Below are 5,182 nucleotides of genomic sequence, written 5' to 3' on the forward strand. Positions count from 1 at the left end.
GGAGCGTCCAACACCAGCTTCCTGCCCCCTTCCAGGCGTCCAGTGCCCACAGAGCAGAGCCTAGCGTCCAAATGCCCAGAGAGACCCCTTAGCTAGCGTTTTATGCCCTAGAGACCTCATAGCACGTGGATCTCATCAAAGCTCAGCCCAAACACTCACCAAGTAGGCCCCAAAAATAGATTTTAGCACTAGAAAGACTGTTTTACCCTTACTAGTCATTTGTTTAGTATTTAAGGGATTAGATTTATGTTATTAAAAACATTTGATCAGCTTTTTACAGACTTTACACATTTTTACCATTGTATTTTCCTTTCAGTATGAGTTTCTAAACCTCCTAGGTTGAGGGGATGAGCCCTGCTGAGTCCTATGAATTAATAAATGTGTTACTATTTTTCTTCAATCCGTGGATGATCAATTCTAAGATGTATATTCGTTCTTCATCATTATGAATGCATTGAACTGGCATAAGGTTATCACATTCTACATGTGTTCATAGTGCGTCTTTCATCAGACAATGATGAACCACCAGCTTGACTATACATCTCTCAGACAGCTAATCCACGACTTCGTTGAGGACTTCTCGAGACAACAGTTTATCATATTTACGAGGAGATTAGGGTCTCTGTGGTAGAGTCTAGAACCAAAGGTGTGGCATCCTCTGATCCAGAAGATTCGACCTTGTCTGTGGCATTTTGAGTAGAATCATCAAGGAGAATGAACTGCAGGAGCTTTACCCTCAATCAGAATGGATCTGCACTAACCTTGGGGTTCTGATCTGGAGGAGTATTGGCGGCTGCTCATAGCAGTGTCAATCCCAAACAACCTGCCATTGAAGAAATCATTCACAAGCAAAGGAATTACTAATATATAAAGTAACTCCAATCCTCAACTATATTCTTCTTACTAATATATAAAGTAATTTATATAATATTCCTATTACTAATTGCCCTTGTATGAATCCAACAAGCTTCTGATTTCACCTGACTAAGGCCTGTAAGAAAACCATAGCTTGCTTCAAACCACAATCCTCGTGGGATCGATCCTGACTCGCTCAGGTATTACTTGGACGACCTAGTGCACTTGCTGGTATAGCTGTACAAAAGTGTGGGGATTCGTGTACCACCATGGTCTGCCAATTCTTCAGCTCCGGGTTCTCGCTTCTATCATGCTTGTTTATCACCCAAGCGGTGGCGTAGAACTCTCGCACCATCAATACTCCAACCTCGGTCACGGGGTTGGCCTGAACTTCCCAACCCCATCTCAGAATCTGATATAGGATCTCGGGGTACTTATCATCTTTCAGCTCGAAGCGGACCTCGGGAGTCACCTTCTTCTTCCTCACCACATCATAAAAATGGTCTTGATGGGTCTTGGAAAGGAATTGTCTAAAATCCCATGCATGGAAGTTGGGGCTTTTGAAAGACGGTTATTGTCAATAAATAATTTCTTCTCTATAAAAGAAATCACTTCGTTGCAAGTATAGTTCCAAACCGACAAACAAGCCTCAATCAAAGTTTAATTTTGGTTGCCACAAGTTCAACCCAATAAAGTTAACTGAGAGTATTAGTCCCGGGTCGTTCTCCTTAGGAGTCACAATCGGGTGCTCAATTATTGGTTATGAGATCAAGTATGTTAATGATAAAACGGCAAGAAATTAAATGGCAAGGAATTTAAATGACAAGAAAGTAAATAAAATAATTAAAGATAACAAATACTAAAGAGACGCGTTCATGGCAAGGATTGAGAATCTAGGCTTTCTATCATAGTCATTAATCGTAACACACTAATTATCAAGAGATAATCCTATTTCGTTATCTCCAACATCGGGAGAAAATTAAATAAGACTAGTTAATCTCAATCCATAAGTCATAATCAACCTACTAATTAAATTAGTAAGAGATTAGCGTCAATGGAAACAATATTAACTAACAACACTAGATCACCAACATAAGTTGGGTATTAATGACTCAAGATTGCCTAATTTCTCTTTCCAAGTCAAGAATGCACAAAAACTACTCCAATCCTAAGCCAAACATTTTATCAAACACTTGGTGTGCAATAAAAGAAAGACATATTAAATTGCAATATTAATAAAATCTAAAACTACCAAATGTAAGAAATTAACAATAATAACTCAAACAAGAACTAAAAAAACATCAAACATCAAATTGCATTAAATGAAATTAAAATCAACAAGAGTTCATAACAAAAAAGTAACATAAAAGGGAAATTAACAAGAAGAACAAAGAGAACAAAGATGTAATAACAAGAAATTGCGAAGGAAACTAGATGAAAACAAGAATTAAAACCTAAATCTAAGAGAGTTTGACCTAAATTTGTCCTAATTTCTAGAGAGAAGAGGGAGCTTCTCTCTCCAAAAAACTACCCTAAAAGATGGTTCTACACTACAGTAATTGCTCCCCCCTTGTTCCCTCTTGAATTATATATCAAATAGCTTCAGAAATGAGTTGAATTTGGGCCTGGATGGCTCAGAAATCACCCTCACCGTGTTGCCTTTAATAAGGTCACGTGCTGCTTCTCACGCGTACGCATGGATCACACGCATGCGTCGCCTGACAAATTTCCTTACCACGCGTACGCGTGGGCCACATACACCTGTCGCCATGAATTCTGCAAATGCTCATTTCTTCATGGATTGTCCACTTTGCATGCTTTTCTTTTCACTTCTTCCACCCAATCCTTGTGATGAGCGGATAATTTATACGCTTTTTGGCATTGTTTTTAGGTAGTTTTTAATATGTTTTAGTCACTTTTTATTATATTTTTATTAGTTTTTAATTAAAAATCACATTTCTGGACTTTACTATGAGTTTGTATGTTTTTCTGTGATTTCAGGTATTTTCTGGCTGAAATTGAGGGAGTTGAGCAAAAATCTGATTCAGGCTGAAAAAGGACTGCTGATGCTGTTGGATTCTAACCTCCCTGCACTCAAAGTGGATTTTATGGAGCTACAGAACTCCAAATGGCGCACTTTTAATTGCGTTGGAAAGTAGACATTCCGGGCTTTCCAGCAATATATAATAGTCCATACTTTGCGCGAAGATAGATGACGTAAACTGGCGTTCAACGCCAGTTCTATGTTATAGTCTGGCGTTCAGCGCCAGAAACAGGTTACAAGTTGGAGTTCAACGCCAGAAACAGGTTACAACCTGGCGTTTAACTCCAGAAATAGCCCAGGCACATGAAAAGCTTAAGTCTCAGCCGCAGCACACACCAAGTGGGCCCCAGAAGTGGATTTCTGCACTATCTATATTAGATTGAATGAGTATCTCTTAGATTTCGTAATCAGAATTTTCGTGGTATAAGCTAGAATCGATGGCGGCATTCATGAGAATCCGGAAAGTCTAAACCTTGTCTGTGGTATTCAGAGTAGGATTCAAGGATTGAATGGCTGTGACGAGCTTCAAACTCGCGATTGTTGGGCGTAGTGACAGACGCAAAAGAATCAATGGATTCTATTCTGACATGATCGAGAACCAACAGATGATTAGCCGTGCTGTGACAGAGCATTTGGACCATTTTCACTGAGAGGATGGGAAGTAGCCATTGACAACAGTGACACCCTATATACAGCTTGCCATGGAAGGAGCCTTGCGTGTGTGAAGAGTAGTACAAGAGAAAAGCTGAAATAAAGAGGACAAAACATCTCCAAAACTCCAACATATTCTCCATTATTGAGTAACAAGTATTTATTTTATGCCCTTTGACTTTTTACAATTAAAACTAAAAATTGTTATTGATATTATATCTGACTAAGAGTTACAAGATAACCATAGATTGCTTCAAACCAACAATCTCCGTGGGATTTGACCCTTACTCACGTAAGGTATTACTTGGACGACCCAGTGCACTTGCTGGTTAGTGGTACGAGTTGTGAAAAGTGTGATTCACAATTCGTGCACCATGTTTTTGGCACTGTTGCCGGGAATTGTTCGAGTTTGAACAACTGACAGTTCATCCTATTGCTTAGATTAGGAAGATTTTGTCTTTTGGGTCAGAGTCTTTTATTATTGTTCTTGTTAAAATTTTAGAATCCTTATTTTCTTTTTCAAAAATTTTTCGAAACTTTATTTTTTATTTTATTTTATTTTATTTTTATTTTTACTAATAATAGAGTTTTTCTGTTTGAGTTTAGTTTTATATTTTAAGTTTGGTATCAATTGCATGTTTTTATTTTCTTTTAAATTTTCGAAACTGTGTTCACTGTTCTTTCTTAATCTTCAAGTTGTTCTTGTTTATTTTCCTTGTTTGATCTTTAGTTTTTCTTGTTTTGTGATTTTTCTTGTTTTTCTTGTGCATTTTCGAATTATTAGTATCTAAAAAAAATTTTTATTTATTAAATACCTTGTTAAAACACTTTAAATTTATAGCTCAATTGGCTAGAGCGTGATGCTTATGTTCTTGGTAATTGGCTATCTTCTTTTTTAAAACTTTTTCAAAACTAATTTTTCTTTAAATAAATCTTGTGTCAAACTTTAAGTTGGTGTTTTCTTGTTGATTTTTCTTTAATTTTCGAAAATTTTGTTTTGGTTTTCTAAAAATTTTAAGTTTGGTGTTCTATCTTCATGTTCTTGTTGTTCTTGTGAGTCTTCAAAGTGTTCTTGAGTCTTCCTTGTATTTTGATCTTAAAATTTTTAAATTTGGTGTTCCTTGGTGTTTCCCTCCAAAATTTTTGAAAATAAAGAGCATTAGATCTAAAAGTTTTAAGTTTTGTGCCTTTTTATTATTTTTCTCTTTCCTCATTGAATTCAAAAATATCTTTTTCCTTTATTTTAATTGATTTTTCGAATTTTACTTTTAAAAATTCAGATTTTATTTTAAAATTTTTTTATTTTATCTTATCTTAGTTTTAAAATTTCAAAATTCAAATCTTTATCAAAAATCATATCCAAAATTTTTCAAATCATCTTAATTAAGTAATTATTTTAGTCTTAAATTTCTTGTTCCTAATTTTCGAATTCTATATTTAATTTCAAACTATTTTATTCTCTTTTCTTTTATTATTTATTCGTTCCCTTTTTACAAAAAAAAATTTAAAAATAAAAATATATTCTATTTGCTATTCATATCAATTCCCTTTTCTCCATCATGGATCTAAGTGGAATTGAACAGTCCAGAAGGACTCTGGGGGCATATGCTAACCCCATTACAGCTGAATATG

Source organism: Arachis ipaensis, chromosome B07 (assembly GCF_000816755.2).
Source record: "Arachis ipaensis cultivar K30076 chromosome B07, Araip1.1, whole genome shotgun sequence".
Classification (NCBI taxonomy): Eukaryota; Viridiplantae; Streptophyta; class Magnoliopsida; order Fabales; family Fabaceae; genus Arachis; species Arachis ipaensis.